The sequence below is a fragment of the Salvelinus sp. IW2-2015 genome, unplaced genomic scaffold (assembly GCF_002910315.2).
Source record: "Salvelinus sp. IW2-2015 unplaced genomic scaffold, ASM291031v2 Un_scaffold2963, whole genome shotgun sequence".
NCBI lineage: Eukaryota > Metazoa > Chordata > Actinopteri > Salmoniformes > Salmonidae > Salvelinus > Salvelinus sp. IW2-2015.
Genome location: NW_019944258.1, coordinates 43,052 through 66,099, shown reverse-complemented (window position 1 = coordinate 66,099; position 23,048 = coordinate 43,052). Strand labels below are relative to the sequence as shown.

At 42.1% G+C, this 23,048-nt stretch overlaps 1 pseudogene; it reads left to right on the top strand.

Annotated features, from left to right (window-relative positions):
* Nucleotides 1-474: 474 nt before the first annotated feature.
* LOC112075058 (zinc finger protein ZFP2-like) lies at nt 475-22,762 on the top strand (annotated as a pseudogene).
* The last annotated feature ends 286 nt before the right edge of the window (nt 22,763-23,048 follow it).

Sequence of the window (23,048 nt, the reverse complement as noted above, 5' to 3'; positions counted from 1 at the left end):
GAGCAGTATAGATATCTCTTCTTATCTGTTTGTTTGACTGATTTCCAAAATGTGTATTATTTTTTTATTTTACTATGCATGTCAGTTTAAGAACAAATTCTTGTTTTACAATGACAGCCTACCCCAGCCAAACCCTGCCCTGACCTGACCTGGGCCAATTGTGCACCGCCCTTTGGGACTCCTGATCATGGGCAGTTGTGATACAGCCCGGGATTGAACCAGGAATTATAGACACCTTTTGCACTGAGATGCAACGCATTAGACCGCTGCGCCACTCGGGAGCCCTCWWTWTATGCACCTATTAAAACATGCTTCTGTTTGTACGTTTCCATTTAACATTACTCTTTAATGAAATAAATGGGAAATATACTTTTTGTCTGAAAATAAAATGCATCGTATTTTCCTAAACTGCGTTACCCATTCTAGTCAGCAGATGACGAATGACGTATTTCAGGCAATGCTGCCATTGTGACGTATAATCTAATGGACGGGAAGTTTCTTCAACAACCACAACAGCGACCTCGGTAGCTTAGCTAGCCGACGTAGCAGGAAGATGTGAGCTCTTTATACGCTTTCGGTGATTATTAGCCACTGTTTTAAACACACTTCTGTCGTATCTACTAGTTGACCCTTTTAATAGCACATTTACGTTGGTGTTAGTCAGCTAGCTGTCTTGTTAAGGTAGCAGTAGCTATAGGTTAGTCGCTAATGCTAAGTAGCTAACATCCCCGACAATGACTTCAAAAAGCTACCACCCCTCTGCTGAAGAGGAGGACTGCTGGACGGAGAGAAACGCTCTCGTGAAAGAGGAGAGGGAGGAGGTGGCTGTCACAGTTAAACAAGAAGTAGAGGATGAGGCTGTTACAGTGAAAGACGTTTCAGTGAAAGAGGAGGGGGAAGATAAACAAGAGGGTGCCGTTTTTACAGTGAAAGAGGAGACGACTGGCASGGTGAAAGAAGAGGAAGACGTTTTTGGAGTGAAGGAGGAGGGGGAGATCACTGTCACATTGGAGGAGGAGGAAGAAGAAGAGCAGAATGGAGATCTGATTAACACCAGTYAGTACTGTCTTTAAAAAWGGGGCACAAACTCTGCAGTTGTTGAACTGATGCCCCTGAATATGTATTTCTGTTGAACTGATGTMATTTTAAAGGGTCATTCTCCTGAAGTTATGGGTGATTCCAGCGTTATGGACATTACATTTGCARGCAAAATCACAACTTTAATCTCACAGAAAGCACAGACAAAATATAAATTCAATGTTTGATGTTTGTCTGTAGTACCCCTTGGGCAGAGTGTATACCCAGGAAATCGGAATTCTAAATATTGGCATGTTGGAGAAATAAAACAAATAGAAGCTTTATGTTACATGAAATCGACAAGCTTTTTGAGGAGAATTAACATATTAGCAAAAGTCTGGTCGATTATGTGGGAAGGTCAACTTGAGAAATGCACAAATTAAGTTAATTTCCAAATGAAACCACATAAATAATTATTCTTAAAGGTTAACTGACTTGTTCAGGTGCAGAATGACAGATTTTTACCTTGTCAGCTCAGGGATTCGATCTTGCAACCTTTCTGTTACTAGTCCAAGGCTCTAACTACTAGGCTACCTGCCGCCCACTGACACCTGGGTTACTAGTCCAACGCTCTAACCACTAGGCTACCTGCCGCCCCCTTACACCTGGGTTACTAGTCCAACGCTCTAACCACTAGGCTACCTGCCGCCCTTTGACCTCATCAACGAGCTCTTTTCGCCCACAAAGGACCTCCGCTGACTGGATTTTGTTTTTGTTTGTCACACCATTTTATTGTAAACCCTAGATGCTGTCATGCGTGAAAAACCCAGGAGGGCGGCTGTTTCTGAGACACTGGATCCGGCCCGCCTGGCACTGATGACCATACCACGCTCAAAGTCTCTTAGGTCACTCGTTTTCCCATCCTTAACGTTCAATRGAACAATAACTGAATTCATTGATGCCGGTCTGCCTGCTTTATATAGCAAGCCACGGCCACGTGACACACCGTCTGTAGGAGRGATCCATTTTCGTGAACAAGGTGGTGTACCTAATAAACTGGCCAGTGACTGGATATAATAAAACACCCATAAATGAAATGTTTTTTTAGGCCATATAGCCCAGCCCTACCTATAATTATGCAAACCTAAGGTACTACTACTGAACATTCCAAATGTAAACAAATGTGTTATGATAGATTTTAATCAAGAAATATTTAAGATCTGAATGTCTGTCCATCTGTAACATCCATAATGAAGGGTGTAGCGTCCATAACGGAGGGTGTAGCGTCCATAACGGAGGATGTAGCGTCCATAACGGAGGGTGTAGCGTCCATAACGGAGGGTGTAGCGTCCACAACGGAGGGTGTAACGTCCACAACTGAGGGTGTAACGTCCACAACGGAGGGTGTAGCGTCCATAACGAAGGGTGTAGCGTCCATAATGAAGGGTGTAGCGGTCATAAACGGAGCGGGTGTAACTCCACAACGAGGTGTAACGTTCCCATAACGGAGGGTGTAGCGTCCATAACGGAGGTGTGTAGCGTCCATAACGGAGGTGTAGCGTCCATAACGGAGGGTCGTGTAGCGTCACAACGGAGGGTGAACGTCCACAACGGAGGGTGTAACGTCCACAACGGAGGGTGTAGCGTCCATAACGGAGGGTTTGTAACGTCCACAACGGAGGGTGTAGCGTCCATAACTGAGGGTGTGTACGTCCAAACGGAGGTGTAGCGTCCATAACGGGGTGTAGCGTCCATAACGGAGGGTTGTAGCGTCCACAACGGAGGGTGTAGCGTCCACAACGGAGGTGTAGCGCCACAAACGAGGGATTGTAGCGTCCACAACGGAGGTGTAGCGTCCACAACGGACGATGTAGCGTCCATAACGGAGGGTGTAGCGTCCACAACGGAGGGTGTAACGTCCATAACGGAGGGTAACGTCCAAACGAGGGGTAGCGTCCATAACGGAGGGTGTAGCGTCCACAACGGAGGGTGTAACGTCCACAACGGAGGTGTCGTAACTCCATAACGGAGGGTTGATAAATACGTCCATAACGGAGGGTGTAGCGTCCACAACGGAGGGGTGTAGCGTCCATAACGGAGGGTTATGTAACGTCCATAACGGAGGTGTAACGTCCATAACGGAGGGTGTAACGTCCACAACGGAGGGTTAGCGTCCACAACGGAGGGTGTGTTGTAGCGTCCATAACGGAGGTGTAGCGTCCACAACGGAGGGTGTAGCGTCCACAACGGAGGGTTGTAACGTCCACAACGGAGGGTACGTCCACAACGGAGGGTGTAGCGTCCACAACGGATGTGTAACGTCCACAACGGAGGGTGTAGCGTCCATAACGGGGTCTGTAGCGTCCATAACGGAGGGTGTAACGTCCATAACGGAGCGTGTACGTCCACAACGGAGGTGTGTTGTGTCTTTGGCATCATTAACTGAAGATTAATCTTTATCAAAAATTCTTCGTAATTATTATTACGTGATTAAACTACTTAATCATGTAACTGTATTAATTAACTAGGAAGTCGGGGCACCAAGAAAAAATATTCAGATTACAAAGTTATAATTTCCTAATATAACTTTCAGATATTTTAATATCTGATCAATAGTCTTCTTATTCATGAATTATTCTTTACCTCACGTAGTCTCATTCTGAACTTAGTAAATTGTTGGTTATCTGCACGAACCCAGTCTTCACTATGAGTCATCCATACATCAATTGTCTTAAATCATTTAATTACTAACGAAATAAATCACAGGAAATGCATAAACAAACAGTAGATATAGTTACAAGGAAATGATAGTGGATGTGCCCTAGTGGGCTAAACCGGTATCGCGGCTTGGTGGACAAAAGGGAAATGGGTGTRGACTGAGAAGACACTACAAAGTTGATAATTATAACAATTGAAATGCTAATCCTTTGCACATGAACGCTCAACCATTCGGAAATAATTGCAATCAATATATATATTTACGCTCAGTGTGTCGTCCTGATCTTTGTTGGAAAGTTTGTTTCTGTTGGAGAGTTTGTCCGCCCTCTCTCTCTGCCGTGGTTAGAATGGATAGTTCAGAGTAACATTCAGCAATGTTGTTATAGGGTAGATGTTTCGGCGGTTGTCGGTCTTTGCGTTCAATGATACCGAATTCCTAGCTGCAGACCAGTAATTAGTATCAAAGATTTGTTCTTATTCTGTCGTTTAGATAGTCTAAGAGTTTAACCACGTGGTCTGGTTAAGAATTCAGCTAGAGAAATGCATGGTCTCTACTCAAACCGTAACCCTCTGTGATGAGGTACTGGTCTGAAACCTTAGCCTTCTCGTGGTTATCGAGGTAAGCTGGTCTCAAGATAAATTCCCACGGTGGGGGTTTTATTCGGGAACATAGAAAAGGGCTGTCCCATGACACCAGGTCATGTCTGTGCTCCTGGGGGCGTGCCAATGACTTAGTGAAACTTTAAACAGAAATACAATTCTCTCACATCAACATCATTACATAGCATCACATCATTTCACAAATAGTTTCATCTTTACTCATTAATTTTATACCACAGTTAGATGCAAGCCTCACAACTGAGACTCTTGTATAAACAGGGTTATGGTAATGTGGCTGTATTGTCTCTCATGAGTTTCACAAAATTGTACCAAACGGACCAGTTCGTAGCTAGCTACCTCACCGACCTTTTATACATTCTCCAGAACGGGATTATTGTTCAGTTCTCGAGTTCTGTGAGGTGGAAGAAATTCCTTTGTTCTCTCTATGAAAACTCACTCTCTCTCTATACTCTGGCCATAAGGAGAGAATCTCCTCCAGGAATTTATGACCTGCCTAACAGAGCCTTGTGTAGGGAGTATAGAGAGAGGGGGGATGGTGCTTGCTGTACCCAAAGAGGGCAACGTCATGACAGGTGTAACGTCCATAACGAAAGGTGTAACGTCCATAACGAAAGGTGTAACGTCCATAACGAAAGGTGTAACGTCCATAACGAAAGGTGTAACGTCCATAACGAAGGGTGTAACGTCCATAACGAAGGGTGTAACGTCCATAACGGTTGTTTTCCTCTCTGAATTAATAATGGAGATCACAATCTTAAAAAATGTATATATATATATATATTTTTTTTTTTCAGCCAAGCCTTTCCTTCGAAATGGCTATCCATGTTATAACTAACACTGGGGGACAGCTGTGAGTGGAGAAACAAGCTCTGAGAGCTCTTTCAAATAGACATGAAATATGATTGACTGAAAAGCCTTTTTTGAGACTTTCCCTCCTACTCTGTAATGGCCAAAATACATGTAATTTCCGACTTAAACTTTTAAAATGAACCCTGAATTCCAATATATATATATATACCTTAAGGATAATTGTGAACGTGGCATTGTTTCAGTTAGGTAAATGTGGCGCCGAACAACGTGACCGTGAATATTTTTAACTTACTGGTCATTTGAGAAATTTTTCGGACCCATATGCATTGGGTGGTGTAACCAATTAGAGCGTCCACCCACGATGCTCAGAATGACAGAAATCATATTTAGATTAGCATTATGCTAATTCAAATGAACAGAACATGCAACTCCTGTAATGAAGCAGCCAATAAAAGGTTATTTTCAAAACATTTGCCAAAATGCAATTCGCGGGAAAACACCATTTTTAAACAGCTCACCTGATGCTCGCGGTTCTAAATGTGACAGATATATTTTTAAATCTCCGTCAGGATTTTAGAAAGAGAGGGAAATCTAAAGATGCATGGGTTGCTGATATGACTCGGATTGTGCCTTTTGCTTCTGGACAACGAAAGACAGTAGAACAGGAGACAAATGCTGACCAATGAGAACCAATAAAATAGACCTAATTGACCCCACGTATCTATTGTCGGATTTTGGCTCAGCTACTTTGAAGCAAAGTAAGACAGCCTTCATAATATGAAGTAAAACGTTCGGTGTTTCAAAACATTAGGTATATGTTTTCAAATGCATACGGCCTCCAGCTCACATTGCAAGTCTGCCTACCGTTGGTTATGCACTTAAATGGCGAATGGGAGGTGCATTTCAATTACCAGTTGAGAAATACAAATTGTAGATCTTTTTTATTTTAATAAAATAAAATAAAATGTAACATGTGTTGCATTTAGAATTGTTGCGCAGTGTCTGGGCTTATTAAGCAGATGGTTCACTCCAGCAGCAACAAGCTGGCAGTGTCTGGGCTTATTAAGGAATGGTTCACTCCAGCAGCACAAGCTGGCAGTGTCTGGGCTTATTAAAGGAGATGGTTCACTCCAGCAGCAACAGCTGGCAGTGTCTGGGCTTATTAAAGCAGATGGTTCACTCCAGCAGCAACAAGCTGGCAGTGTCTGGGCTTATTAAAGAGCAGTGGTTCACTCCCAGCAGCAACAAGCTGCAGTGTCTGGGCTTATTAAAGCAGATGGTTCACTCCAGCAGCAACAAGCTGGCAGTGTCTGGGCTTATTAAAGCAGATGGTTTACTCCAGCAGCAACAAGCTGGCAGTGTCTGGGCTTTATTAAAGCAGATGGTTCACTCCAGCAGCAACAAGCTGGCAGTGTCTGGGCTTATTAAAGCAGATGGTTTACTCCAGCAGCAACAAGCTGGCAGTGTCTGGGCTTATTAAAGCAGATGGTTCACTCCAGCAGCAACAAGCTGTTTAAGAGCTGAAGCAGGCTCTCAGCAGCAGCTCTGGTGCTGTCTGACAGGTGATATTCCGTTCATAGGCTCTGTATGCTGTGTGATGAGATACCTGGTGCTGTCTGACAGGTGATATTCCGTTCATAGGCTCTGTATGCTGTGTGATGAGATACCTGGTGCTGTCTGACAGGTGATATTCCGTTCATAGGCTCTGTATGCTGTGTGATAAGATACTTGGTGCTGTCTGACAGGTGATTCCGTTCATAGGCTCTGTATGCTGTGTGATAAGATACTTGACACTAAAGAAAATACACACGCTGCAATTTCATTCCGCTAAATGATGCACATGTACCTGTAGACTGACAGGTTGAATGCATTAACAGTGACAGGTCCATTCATTAATGAAAGCGTTATTTTGCTAGTTTAAAAAAAAAAATACATGTATAACGTTCAATTTGGCTGGCGGCAATTATATTTATTACCTCGAGTCTGCGACTGTTTTGAGCAAAATAAGTATTGAGACGATGCGCACTTGTATCCCAACTGCCACTTGTCAATATTCAAAATTCTAAACCTATTCTGACCATTTTGTATCCGGCTGCCTGTTTTGTAAAATTGTTCACAATGAAACACTGCCAGACAGACTCTCACTCTGGTAATAGATATAGTGAGAAGTTGTAAATAACTAAATGTGTCTGACGCCAGTGACTTGATAAGCTGATTGTGGCATGGCTGCTCAATGTGTTCTACCTACTTCTAGCTTCATTTACAAACAACATTGGAATTTAGCTAGCTAGCAAGGCACTGATAAACAGTGATTTAGCTAGCTGGCAAGGCACTGATAAACAGTGAATTTAGCTAGCTGGCAAGGCACAGATAAACAGTGAATTTAGCTAGCTGGCAAGCACTGATAAACAGTGAATTTAGCTAGCTGGCAAGGCACTGATAAACAGTGAATTTACGAGCTGGCAAGCACTGATAAACAGTGAATTTAGCTAGCTGGCAAGGCACTGATGAACAGTGAATTTAGCTAGCTGGCAAGGCACTGATAAACAGTGAATTTGGCTAGCTAGCAAGGCACTGATAAACAGTGAATTTAGCTAGCTAGCAAGGCACTGATAAACAGTGAATTTAGCTAGCTAGAAGCACTGATAAACAGTGAATTATAGCTAGCTAGAAATGCACTGATGAACAGTGAATTTAGCTAGCTAGAAAGGCACTGATGAAACAGTGAATTTAGCTAGCTAGAAAGGCACTGATGAACAGGAATTAGCTAGCTAGAAAGGCACTGATAAACAGTGAATTTAGCTAGCTAGAAAGGCACTGATAAACAGTGAATTTAGCTAGCTAGAAAGGCACTGATAAACAGTGAATTTAGCTAGCTAGAAGGCACTGATAAACAGCGTGTAGCAGCTTGTGCTTATTTAACAGTATTTTGACAGCTTGCTGGTGATGAATGTTAATAAACGGTTCTCAGAAATCAGTCCGCAGCTGACTCGATACTTACTGTATGCACTGCACTGACTAGTTTTCCATGCACATTTTTTAAATGAGAAATACGCACCAAACACCTTAGCTGGATGTAAAATTACGTGACGAAGACCTTAGCAAAAACGTCAAAAATGATGACAGATTTTCTTGATCTAGCTTAGATTCATTCTGACTAGCCTATTTTGAGGAAGTGGAGTGGCTATCTTGTTGCTATGGTGAATTTGGAGCAACAAACAACAGTACTGCCAGGGTATGATTTGCAACATAACACTCCCAATTGAACCACACCCCACCACATCCCAAGACCCAAATCACATTTTTTTATAATGAGCACCAGAAAAACACATGTGGAATCCGTGCGCTCAGTCCTCCTTTAAAGCTACAAGAGGGTGGGGGGAGGAGGGGCTTACTTTTTCTAGATGAGACTTGGTTTCCAGCTGTTGTACTGCTTGCTTTGTCCTAGTGATTAACTTGGCCTCAGGTTATTGAGGGATCTGATATTCAACCTCACAGGAATACAGTTTTATCATGTGGAGTTTCATTCAGGGCCGTATTCATTTGTGCACACCGTACAAAATGTTTGCAATGGAAAGCAGAAACAAGCATTTCTATTAGACAAATTCCGCTAGTCGCTCTCCCCATTTCGGCTGTTAGCTTGCGTTTTAGTTTCTAGTGAATACAACCCCTGCTCTCCTGTTAAAATAAACACTTTGTCTTTGCCACGGAGAGAGCCCAGCTCAGAGGAACCAGGACGTCTGAACAGCAAGACGACAACCACTGCTCCCAGTGTGGAAAAAGTTTTACCCAATTAGGGACACTGAGGTGCATGGAAGAATACACACTGGAGAGAGGCCCTACCAATGTTCCAATGTGGGAAAGAGTTTTGGCCTGTTAGAGAGCCTGAAAATACATAATAGAATACACACAGAGAGAAGCCTTACCAATGCTCCCAGTGTGTAAAGAGATTTTCACAGTTAAGTTGCCTGAAAATCACATGAGATAATACACACAGGAGATAAGCCTCAAAATGCCCTCAATGTGGTAATACTTTTAAGCGTTATAGTAACCTGAAGGACCATAAAAGAGTACCACACGGGGAAAAGCCTTACCACTGTATCCATTGTGAAGAGAGTTTTAGCTGGTCAAGGCAACTGAAAGCGCATGAAGAGAACACACACCGGAGAGAAGCCCTACCAATGTTCCCAGTGTGGAAAGAGTTTTACCCAGCTAGGAGCCTGAAAATACATAATAGAATACCACACAGGAGAAAAGCCTTACAATGCTCCCAGTGTGGAAAGAGATGTAAACGGTTAAGTTGCCTGAAATCACATGAGATAATACACACAGGAGATAAGCCTCACAAATGCCTCTATGTGGTAATACTTTTAAGCGGCTAAGTAATCTGAAGGACATGAAAGAGTAACACACAGGGAAAAGCCTTACCACTGTTTCCAATGTGAAAAGAATTTCAGCACATTAAGGCAACTGAAGAGCATGAGAGAACACACACCGGAAGAGAAGCCCTACAATGTTCCCAGTGTGGAAGGAGTTTTAACCGCTTAAGTACCTGAAATCACATGAGTGGACACACTAGGAGAAAACAGCACATCACTGATCTGTGTGGAAATAGTACCCTCATCAGGCTTCCTGAAGATTCATGAGCAAAGACACACGAGAAAAGCTTTCCCACTGCTCCCAGTGTGAAATGACATTTACTGGTTAAGGCACTGAAATCACCTGAAAGAATCCACACGAGAGAGAAATGTTATGAATGCTCTCAGTGTAGAAAGATATTTACGCCGTTTAGGCATCTGAAAGAACCGAGGTTACCCTCTCAGCGGAGAAGCCTTACCTATGCCTCCAGTGTGGAGAGCGATATTTCACATACTTACAATTCATGAGGTAACACACACATTGCTCCCACACTTGTCTCATCTTTTACTGAAAATTGGTGCTTTGTGGTTTTGTTATGCCCTTATTTCCATATGAAATCAAATTGGAGAAAACCTACTCAAAAATACAGTTGTATGTTTTATGTTTTAAAAATCCCAAGTATGATTGAATGTGGAGTGTGTCTGTTTTTTATGTAGATTATGTACACACACTGTGATTAATAGTCTTTTTTTTTTTTTTACTCTGACTCTGTTTATTGTGGGGGTTTAATCGAGTGTTATATGTGTTAATCGAGTGATATGTTGTTTACATATGTGATGGATATTTATCTAGAGAATGTGGATTAAAGCCCCATTCAGTCTTTGTGTGTATTTTTTATTATATTTCTCAAAAGGTATTTTTAATATTCCATTTTCCTGAGAGAGACAAAGAACTTTGGGACTTGTAGGGACAGCTCAGGACCTGTTCCCTCTTCTATCCCTCTTCTCTGTTTCTGGATCAGGTCTTGTAGGGACAGCTCAGGACCTCGTTCCTCTTCTATCCCTCTCTCTGTTTCTGGATCAGGTCTTGTAGAAGACAGCTCAGGACTTTGTTCCGTCTTCTCTGTTTCTGGATCAGGTCTTGTAGGGACAGCTCAGGACTTCGTTCCCTCTTCTATCCCTCTTCTCTGTTTCTGGATCAGGTCTGTAGGGACAGCTCAGGACTCGTTCCCTCTTCTATCCCTCTTCTCTGTTTCTGGATCAGGCTTGTAGAGACAGCTCAGGACCTGTTCCCTCTTCTATCCCTCTTCTTTGTTGCTGGATCAGGTCTTGTAGGGACAGCTCAGGACCTTGTTTCCCTCTTCTATCCCTCTTCTCTGTTTCTGGATCAGGTCTTGTAGGGCAGCTCAGGACTTTGTTCCGTCTTCTCTCTTTCTGGATCAGGTCTTGTAGGTACAGCTCAGGGCTTTGTTTCCGTCTTCTCTGTTTCCAGATCAAATTTGGGTTGGACAAGGGTGAGGACATTGTAGTTCAAGGTTTCTTGTTGTGTTTGCTTGACTTCGTGAAAACAAATCTATTTGGTTTAAAAGATGTAAAGAAGATAATAAAAATAAAGAGGGGTAGGATTGGATACAGGATATGACCTGGTTTAGGGGGTAGGGTTGGATACAGGATATGAACTTGGTTTAGGGGTAGGATTGGATACAGGATATGAACCTGGTTTAGGGGTAGTTGGGTACAGGATATGACCTGGTTTAGGGTAGGGTTGATAAAGGATATGAACTGGTTAGCGTAGGTTGGGTCAGGATATGAACCTGGTTTAGGGGTAGGGTTGGATACAGGATATGAACTGGTTTAGCGTAGGTTGGATACAGATATGAACCTGGTTTATGCGGTAGGGTGGGTACAGGATATGAACCTGGTTAGGGGGTAGGGTTGGATACAGGATATGAACCTGGTTTAGGGGGTAGGGTTGGGTACAGGATATGAACCTGGTTAGGGGTAGGGTTGGTAACAGGATATGAACCTGGTTTAGGGGTAGGGTTGGGTACAGGATATGAACCTGGTTTAGCGGTAGGGTTGGATACAGATATGAACCTGGTTTAGCGGTAGGGTTGATACAGATAGAACCTGGTTAGGGGTAGGGTTGGATACAGGATATGAACTGGTTTAGTGGTAGGTTGGGTAACGGATATGAACATGGTTTAGGGGGTTAGGGTTGATACAGGATTATGAACCTGGTTTAGGGTTGGATACAGGGAATAGAACCTGGTGTAGGGTAGGGTTGGATACAAATCACATTTTATTAGGGGTAGGGCTGGATACAGGATATGAACCCGGTTTAGTGTAAGGGTTTAGGGTAGGATTGGGTACAGGATATGAACCTGGTTTAGGGGTAGGATTGGTACAGGAATATGAACCTAGTTTAGGGGTACGGTTGGTTACAAATCAAATGTTATTTGTACATGTCGCTAAATACAACAGGTATTTCTGTGAAGTGAAGTGCTTACAAGCCTTAAACAACAATGCAGTTTTAAGAAAATACCTTTTAAAGAGATAAGAAATACTTTAAGAAATACCTTTAAGAGATAAGAATAAAAATAATTAAAGAGCAGCAGTAAATAACAAATGTGGGGCTATTTACTGGGGTACTGGTACAGAGTCAATGTGTGGGGGCAGGTAATTGAGGTAATATGTACATTAGGTAGAGTTATTAAAGTGACTATGCATAGATAATAACAGAGAGTAGCAGCAGCAAAAAAGAGGGGGGGGGGGATTGCAAATAGTGCTGGGTAGCTATTTGATTAGCTGTTCAGGAGGCTTATGGCTTGGGGGTAGAAGCTGTTTAGAAGCCTCTTGGACCTAGACTTGGCGCTCCGGTACCGCTTGCCGTGCGATAGCAGAGAGAACAGTCTATGACTAGGGTGGCTGGAGTCTTTGACAATTTTTAGGGCCTTCCTCTGACACCGCCTGGTATAGAGGTCCTGGATGGCAGGAAGCTTGGCCCCGGTGATGTACTGGGCTGTACGCACTACCCTCTATATAGTGCCTTGCGGTCGGAGGCCGAGCAGTTGCCATATCAGGCAGTGGTGCAACCCGTCAGGATGCCATTGATGGTGCAGCTGTAGAACCTTTTGAGGATCTGAGGAGCCATGCCAAATCTATTCAGTCTCCTGAGGGGGAATAGGTTTTGTCGTGCCCACTTCACGACTGTCTTGGTGTGCTTGGACCATGTTAGTTRGTTGGTGATGTGGACGCCAAGGAACTTGAAGCTCTCAACCTGCTCCACTATAGCCCTGTCAATGAGAATGGGGGCGTGCTCGGTCCTCCTTTTCCTGTAGTCCACAATCATCTCCTTTGTCTGGATCACGTTGAGGGAGAAGTTGTTGTCCTGGCACCACACGGTCAGGTCTCTGACCTCTTCCCTATAGGATGTCTCATTGTTTTCGGTGATCAGGCCTACCACTTTTGTGTCATCAGCAAATTGAATGATGGTGTTGGAGTTGTGCCTGTCCGTGCAGTCATGAGTGAACAGGGAGTACAGGAGGGGACTGAGCACGCACCCCTGAGGGGCCCCCATGTTGAGGATCAGCTTGGCGGATGTGTTGTTACCTACCTTTACCACCTGGGGGCGGCCCGTCAGGAAGTCCAGGATCCAGTTGCAGAGGGAGGTGTTTCGTCCCTTAGTGATGAGCTTTGAGGGCACTATGGTGTTGAACGCTGAGCTGTAGTCAATGAATAACATTATCACGTAGGTATTCCTTTTGTCCAGGTGGGAAAGGACAGTGTGGAGTGCAATATAGATTGCATCATCTGTGGATCTGTTGGTGCGGTATGCAAATTGGAGTGGGTCTAGGGTTTCTGCGATAATGGTGTTGATGTGAGACATGACCAGAATTTCAAAGCATTTCATGGGTACAGACGTGAGTGCTACGGGTCGGTAGTCATTTAGGCAGGTTACCTTAGTGTTCTTGAGCACAGGGACTATGGTGGTCTGCTTGAAACATATTGGTATTACAGGGAGAGGCTGAAAATGTCAGTGAAGACACTAGCCACTTGGTCAGCACATGCTTAGAGTACACATCCTGGTAATCTGGCCCAACGGCCTTGTGAATGTTGACCTGTTTAAAGGTCGTACATCGGCTGAGCAGAGCGTGATCAGACAGTCGTCGGAACAGCTGATGCTCTCATGCATGTTTCATGTTACTTGCTGGAAGCGAGCTAGAAATTATTTAGCTCCTCTGGTAGGCTTGTGTTCGCTGGCAGCTATGCGCTCATGTTCCGCTTTGTAGTCTGTAATAGTTTGCAAGCCTGGCCACTCATCGCGACTCAGAGGCCGGTGTAGTGAAGGATTCGGATCTTAGTTCCTGTAATTTGAACTGGCTGTTTGATGGTTCATCAGAGGCATAGTGGGATTTCTTATAAGCTTCGCGAGTTAGAATCCCGCTCCTTTAGCTGCAGTGTGAATGTTGCCTGTAATCCATAGCTTCTGGGGTTGGGGTAAATGTACGTAAAGTACTGTGGGGACGACGTCTGGATGCACTCATGATTAAAGCAGTGACTCGATGTGGTGTACTGATCATGCGCATTGGAAAATCCGGGAATATATTCCAGTTGTGCCAGCAAACAGTCCTGTAGTTTTAGCATTCTTTCACTGCTGACGCTAACTTTTCTGTATTGAACCGGTCACATGGTGCTTCCTGCTTTAATTTTTGCTATGTAAGCAAGGAATGCAGGAGGATAGAGTTATGGTCACATTTGACCAAATGGAGGCGAGGCAGAGCTTTGAACGTTACGCGTCTGCTGTGTGTGGAATATTGGGTGGTCTAGAATATTTTCCTCTGGTTTGCACATTTAACGTGCTGATAGAAATTTAGGTAAAACTGATTTAAGTTTCCTGCATTTAAAGTCCCCGGCCCTCGAGCGCCTCCTCTGGATGAGCGTTTTCTGTTTGGCTTATGGCGGAGTAAGCAGCTCATTGAGTGCGGTTTTAGTGCCAGCCTCGGTCTGTTGGGTGGTATGTAGACAGCTGACAAAAAATCCAGATGAAAACATCTCTAGGTAGATAGTGTGGTGCTACAGCTTATCATAAGATACTTACTCTAGGCTGGAGCAAAACCTTGAGACTTCCTTAGATTCGAGCCCCAGTGCTATTGTTTAACCAAATATATAGGCCCCGCGCCCGTGTTAACCAGAGACTGCTGTTCTGGTCTGGCCGAACAGAGTGTTAACCATCAAGTTGTCATTCTTAATGTCGTCGTTCAGCCACGTCTCGGTGAAAATCAGATTTTGTAGATTTTAAATGTCTGTTTGGTAGATACTAGTGCTTTCAGCTTTTGCCCATTTCTTTTCAGCGAATTGAAGTTGCTGAGGCAGGCCTGAAAGGCAGGCGCTAGAATTTAAGCGCACATAATCGCCTGAATCTCACAAGGCAAGCCCTGACTCTTTCCGCGATAACGCTCGGGTTCCTTTTCCAGAAATCACAAGGGATCTTGGGCCTGGTCGGTTGTCTGTAAGTAAGTTATATCCTCCGATTTCGACTCATTGAGAAGAAACTCTTATTCCAATTTGAGGTGAGTAAGATCACAAGTTCTATGTCGCAGAAACTCTGTTTCAGGTCTAGGGTCATAGGTCATATAGAAGCTCTTTTCGGTTACGGATATGAAACCATTTGAGTGTATAGGGTTTAGGGTAGGTTTGGGTAGCGGTCTTCAAATAAGTTTAGGGGTAGGGTTGGTTACAGGATATGAGACCGCAGTTTATGTGTAAGGGTTTAAGGGGTAGGGTTGGGTAGGCAGGAATTGAAATAAGTCTTAAGGTGTAGGTTGTTAGCAGGAATAATGAACCAGTTTAGTGTAAGGGTTTAGCGTAGGCGTTTGGCGTTAGGAGTATTTGCACCTAGTTTGGGTTAGGGTGGCGAAGGGGGGGGGGGGGGTGCCTGGGGTATGTGCTTTGTGGCTGTGAATAAGTAGTTGGATGAGTTGGTGTTGTTGTAATGAGCTGTTTTTCTTTGTCAACGAGGAGCGGCGCAGCGAAGGTTGCGCAGAGTCAGGTCCTTTCCAGAAAGGTAAGTATTGTTGAAGGTTTTTTAAAGGCATTTCCAGGTAAGTATAAGTGTTTTAAAAGGCCATTCATGGTTTTTAAAAAGTTAATTCCAGGTAAGGTACAGCATGTTTAAATGTCAGAATGGTCTTTATAGGGCACTTCTGAGGTTAAAGAGAGGGAGATTCAGATTCAATGAGTGGGATTAAGACTACAATCTGATCATCAATATTTCTTCCATCTAACCCATATTTGCAAAACGTATAGGCAGATCATCTGCCAGTGGACCATTCTTGGTCACATTATGCTGCTAAATAATTTTTGGGGCTGTGCGACCTTGTGAAATTGTTTTGTAATAGGCAATGTATGTAAGAAAGTATTTCAGCAACGACACACTCTGTTAACTTGAAATGGGCATTCCAGGTGGACTACTCAGAGCTGGTTGAGAATGCTAAGAGTGTGCAAATCGGGTGTCCATCAAAACATTTCTTAAAAACGGCTGTTTTCGCTTTGGTCCATCATGGGTATTGTGTGTAGTTGATCGAGGGGAAAAAAATATTGAATGGCATTGTTCAGAATAAAGGTATTAAGTAACGGTAAGCAATGTGGAAAAGGTCAGGAGTCGAATATTCCGAATGCCTGAACATCTAATGATGTATATAACACCATGTAGGAGCAAGTATAGACCTAGTCTGTTCATTATATACATTACATGACGTATTGGTGTTACACATGCAGGAGCAGTATAGACCTGTTCTGTTCATTATATACATCTACTATGATGATTGTTTACACCATGCAGGAGCAGTATAGACTAAGTCTGTTCATTTATACATCTTACATGATGTATTGTTACACACCATGCAGGGAAGCAGTATAGACTTAGTCTGTTCAATTATATACATCTACATGATGTATTTGTTACACATGCAGGAGCAGTATAGACCTAGTCTGTTCATTATATACATCTACATGAGGTATTGTTACACCATGCAGGAGCAGTATAGACCTAAGTCTGTTTATTATATACATCATACATGATGTATTGTTAAAACCATGCAGGAGCAGTATAGACCTAGTCTGTCCATTATATACATCTACATGATGTATTGTTACACCATGTAGGAGGGGATAGACCTAGTCTGTTCATTATATACATCTACATGATGTATTGTTACACCATGGTAGGAGTGCAGTATAGACCTAGTCTGTTCATATATATACATCTACATGATGTATTATACACATGTAGGAGCAGTATAGACCTAGTCTGTTCTTATATACATCTCATGATGTATTTGTTACACCATGCATAGGAGCAGTATAGACCTAGTCTGTTCATTATTGTAACCTCTACATGATGTATTGTTACAGCCATGCAGGAGCAGTATAGACCTAGCTTGTTCATATATACATCTACTGATGTATTGTTACACATGCAGGAGCAGTATAGACCTAGTCTGTTATTATATACATCTACAATGATGTGGTTACACATGCAGGAGCAGTATATAGACCTAGTCTGTTCATTATATTATCTACATGATGTATTGTTACACATGCAGGAGCAGTATATGACCTAGTCTGTTCATTATATACATCTACATGATGTATATTGTTACACACATGCAGGAGCAGTATAAGACCTAGTCTGTTCATATATACATCTACATGATGTATTGTTACACCATGCGGGCAAGGGCAGTAATACCTAGTTGTTCATTATATACATCTACATGATGTATTGTTACACCATGCAGGAGCAGTATAGACCTAGTCTGTTCATTATATACATCTACATGATGTATTGTTACAATAGAGGGAGCAGTATAGACGTAGTCTGTTGATTATATACATCTACATGATGTATTGTTTACCGATGGGGAGCGTTATAGACCTAGTCTGTTCATTATATACATCTACATGATGTATTGTTACACCTGCAGGAGCAGTAATAGACCTAGTCTGTTCTTATATACATCTACATGATGTATTGTTACACCATAGCATGGAAGCAGTAATAGACCTAGTCTGTTATTATATACATCTACATGATGTATTGGTTACAGATCATGCAAGGAGCTAGATAGACCTAGTCTGTTTCATTTATTACATTACATGATGTATTGTTAACAGCTGCAGGAGCAGTATATGACATCTCTGTTTATAATATTCGTTTGTTTGGACAGATTTTCTAATTTATTATAATGGTTTTATTTACCCTTTCTTTAATAGGCAAGTCAGGTCAGTTTAAGAACAAATACTGTTTTTTACGATGCACGGTCTACCCCGGCCAAAACACTCCCTAACCGGGAACGACGCTGGTCCAATTGTGCGCCGCCTATGAGACTCCCGATCTGGCCGGTTGTGATACAGGCCGGGATCGAACACAGGATTCTGTAGTGACGCCTCTAGCTCTGAGATGCAGTGCTTAGACCGTGTGCCACTCGGGGCCCTCACTCAAGATGCATCTGCAGCCGATTAACACATGCTTCTGTTTGTGGGTTTTCATTTAAACATTATTATTTTATGAATAAATGAAAATAAATCAAATACATATTAATTTCCTAACATGGCGTTAGCCACTCTAGTCAGCAGATGACGATGACGTATTTCAGGCAATGCTGCCTGTGTGACGTATAATCTAATGGACGGGAAGTTTCTTCAACAACCAAACAGCGACCTCGGTCGCTTTGCTAGCCGACGTAGCGGAACATGTGGAGCTCTTTTACGCTTTCGGTGATTATTAGCCCACTGGGGTTTTAAAAAATTTTCTGTCGTATAACTAGTTACCCTTTTAATATCGTATGTACGTCAGCTAGCTGTCTGGTTAAGGTAGGTCAGCACTAGGCTAATTCGCTAATGCTAACATCACCGGATGAGTTCAAAAAGCTACTACCCCCCTAACTAAAGAGGAAGACACTGTACGGGAAAAGAAGCTCTCGTGAAAGAGGAGAAGGAAGAGGAGTCTGTCACAGTTAAACAAGAAGTAGAGGTTGATGGGCTGTTAACGTGAAAGAGGAAGACGTTTCAGTGAAAGAGACGCGAAAGTTAACAAGAGGGTGCAGTTTTTACAGTGAAAGAGGAGACGACTGGCACGGTGAAAGAAGAGGAAGACGTTTTTGGAGTGAAGGAGGAGGGGGAGATCACTGTCACTTGGAGGGGAAGAAGAGCAGAATGGAGATCTGATTAACACCAGTAAGTGTTGTCTTTAAAAGGGGGCACAAAACTCTGGAGTTGTTGAACTGATGTCCTGAATATTTAATTTAGTTGACTGATGTGATTTTAAAGGTCATTCTACTGAAGTTTGTATGTGCGATTCCAGGAAATCTACTTCTAAATATTGGCATGTTGGGGGAATAAAATAAAACAAATAAGAGCTTTATGGATGTTACATGAAATGGACACGCTTTTTGGGGAGATTGCTAACGAGCTGTTTACAAAATGACTGAAGTCTATGGGTATATGCTAGCAGGATACCTATAGCAGCAAATGACTGGAAGTCTAATTGCCCTTAGTTAGCATTGGCTCGCAAAAATACCTCTAACTTCCTTCATACAGGAAACAGAGACATACGAATGGTTTCCACAAGTTCGTCTGACTCTGGGAAGTAGCTGCAGAGCCTCAGTGGCAAAATCAGCCCTTTTAGGTCTATATTTTGGAGTTCAGGCTTTATTTGAAACGTTCAGGCAGGAATTGCTGAATTTTGACATTACGTAGTAGGAGGCCAAGTCTAAATAAAATAATTTTCAGTCAATCATATTTCATGGCTTTTAGTAAGGGCTCAGAGAGCTTGTTTTTTTCCACTCACAGCTTTTCTCAGTATTAGTTTAAGAAGATGTTAATGAAGCAGTCCAGGCCACATTGAAGTGTCTTGAGTTTTTTGTTTGTGTGTCTACGAGTCTTGTAAAGATAGGAAGGAGGGAGTGACTGGGAGAGGAAATGTTTTTGTAAAACCTGCAGCATACATCGGATCATATTAAAACTTTATCTGTAAGATAACTTTCATCAAGGTTTTTATGGTTTAATATTGGTTTCTCTCCTTTCAGTTTACTTTTTCAGCGCTATGAGATTTAACATCCATAACAATTGTTGATATCTTGAAAAATGATGTGTTCTGGCTAAGATTATATACATTTCATATTTCTTTATATATAATATATGCTGAAATGAATTTCTCATACATGCAGTACAAATTTTTTTTTTGAAAAGATGAGAAGGGAATAGTCCTGTAGTATTTATTTTTCTTCAATTGAGAGATATGGCATAAAGCAGGTTAAACTATTTAAACTTATGGTTGTGGAAGGCATATATTTAGCCTAGGTATAATTTCACAAGCCCTGAATTCATTAGATTATTGATGACTGTTTGAAATGCAGTGTATTTGACCTTTAAATTGTACAACAAAGCTTATTTAGAGAGAACATTAACAATTAAGAGACACTTATCCTTATGGCTTTGCTTGAAGACATGGCTAAAGGTCAATCGATTTGTGACATGGTCCTAGCTGTGTGTTGCCGCTTTCCATGTCTGTTGTCTGTAACTTGTGAGGTTTGGAAACACTTTGTTGCTTTTATGAATTTTGTCTTGCTGCTTTTTGTTCTATGTTGCTCTCTCTGTATGCTACGTCTTGCTTGTCCTATGTTGCTATGTCTTGCTTTGTTCTATGTTGCTATTGTCTATATTGTAATTGTTTTTAATAACCTGCCCAGGGACTGCGGTTGAAAATTAGCCGGCTGGCTAAAACCGGCACTTTTACTGAAACATTGATTAAAGTGACACTGTCCCTGTAAAAATTAAAATAAACTCAAACTCATCGGCAATTTATTAGGTCACCCATCTAGTACCGGGTTCAGACCCTCTTTGCCTCAACCCTAGACACTGTCAGGTGTGAAAAGCCCAGGAGGGTGGCCGTTTCTGAGACACTGGATCAGGCCCCTGGCATTGACGACGACGCTCAGTCTCTTAGGTCATCTGTTTTTGCCCATCTACTTAAAAATATTCCAAATGTAAGCATATGTGTTATGATAGATTTGAATAAAGAAATATTTAACATCTGAATGTCTGTCTGTCTGTAACATCCATAATTGTGTTTTCCTCTCTAAAGTAATATGAAAATACAATCTTACATTTTTTGGTTTGTGTTCAGCCAAGCTTTCCTTCGATATGCCTATCCTGTTATAACTAACACTGGGGGACAGCTGTGAGTGGAGAAACAAGCTCTGTGAGCTCATTCAAAAAGCCATGAAATATGATCTATGAAAGCCTTGTTTGAGACTTGCCCTCCTACTCTGTAATTGGCCAAAATGCATGCATTTCCTACTTAAACTTTTCAAATAAAGACTGAATTCCAATATATATACCTTAAGGATAATTATGATGTGGCCATTTCAGAATCATATTTAGATTAGGATTATGGTAATTAATATTAACAAACATGCAACTCTGTAATGCAGCAGCAATTAAACATCCTTTTCAAACATTTGCCAAAATGCAATTCGCAAGGAAAACATCCGTCAGGAACTTAGAAAGAGATCTAAAGATGCTGCTTATATGACTAGGATTGTGTTAATCAGGGACTGTGTTAATCGAGGACTGTGTTTAATTAAGGACTAGATGTGTATAAGAGACAGATCGAGGACTGTGTTTAATTAAGGATTGTGGACATCGAAAGACAGAACAAATGCTAATCTAATGAATTCAGGGCTTGTGAAATTATTAGACAAATGCTGACCAATGAGAAGCTATAAAACAATTGGAGCCTAATTGACTCCACATTTCTATTGTCTGATTTATGGAAACTTTTTCTCATTTATCATAATGAGCACCAGAAAAACACATATGATACTTGGCCTCAGGTTATTGAAGGATCTGATTTGAATTAAACATACAAGGAAGACAGTTGTATCATGTGAAGGTTTCATTCAAGGTCGTATTCATTAGTGAACACCGTTTCGTTTTAGTTTCTAGTGAATACGACCCCTGATCTCACTGTTAAATTAAACACACGGTTTGTCTTTGGTAGGAGAGAGACCAGACTCAGAAGAACCAGAGCAAGAGACGTCTGAACCAGCAAGACGACACCACTGTTCCCACTGTGGAAAGAGTTTTACCCAATTACGGACACTGAAGGTGCATGAAAGAATACACACTGGAGAGAAGCCCTACCAATGTTCTCAGTGTGGAAAGAGTTTTACCCAGTTAGGGAGCCTGAAAATACACAATAGAATACACACMGGAGAGAAGCCTTACMAATGCTCTCAGTGTGGAAAGARATGTTCACAGTTAAGTTGCCTGAAATCACATGAGAGAATACACACAGGAGATAAGCCTCACAAATGCCCTCAATGTGGTAATACTTTTAAGCGGTTAAGTAACCTGAAGGAACATCAAAGAGTACACACAGGGGAAAAGCCTTACCACTGTTTCCATTGTGAAAAGCGTTTCAGCTGGGTAAGGCAACTGAAAGAGCATGAGAGAACACACACCGGAGAGAAGCCCTACCAATGTTCCCAGTGTGGAAAGAGTTTTACCCAGTTCGGGAGCCTGAAGATACATGATAGAATACACACAGGCGAAAAGCCTTTCCAATGTTCCCAGTGTGGAAAGAGTTTTAACCGGTTAGGTAACCTRAAATCACATGAGAGGACACACAAAGAAGAAGAGCCCCATCCCTGCTCCCAGTGTGGAAAGAATTTTACCTCATCAGGCTTCCTGAAGAATCATGAGCAAAGACACACTGGGGAAAAGCCTTTCCAGTGCTCCCAGTGTGGAATWAAATTTACCTGGTTAAGGCAACTGAAATCACATGAAAGGATCCACACATGAGAGAAATGTTACGAATGCTCCCAGTGTAGAAAGATATTTACCCAGTTTAGGCACCTGAAAGACCTTGAGGTAACACACTCAGGGGAGAAGCCTTACCCATGCTCCCAGTGTGGACAGTGATTTTTCACATACTTACAATTCATGAGGTAACACACACATTGCTCCCACACTTGTCTCATCTTTTACTGAAAATTGGTGCTTTGTGGTTTTGTTTATGCCCTTATTTCCATATGAAATCAAATTGGAGAAAACCTACTCAAATACATGTGTATGTTTTAAAATCCCAAGATATGAATTGAATATGGAGTGTGTCCGTTTTTATGTAGATTATGTACACACACTCTGTGATTAAATAGTCTTCTTTTTTTTACTCTGGCTCTGTTTTTCTGTGTGTGTTGGGGATGTGGAACACGTTTGGGTAAAAAAAGATACACGTCAAATAACACTATTTGATGTGTCAAATAAGCTTGTTGACCAATCAGGACCTGAATATGACTGCACGTCACATAATAATTTAACGCGTTCATACATTTTTTTACGTAGTTATTATTACACATTRATTACATGATCACTTGTGTTTCATATGTCAAAACGTTTCATCGATACGTATGCTATGATGCTGGTAAAGTTGCCTCGTGCGCACCTACAGTGCTG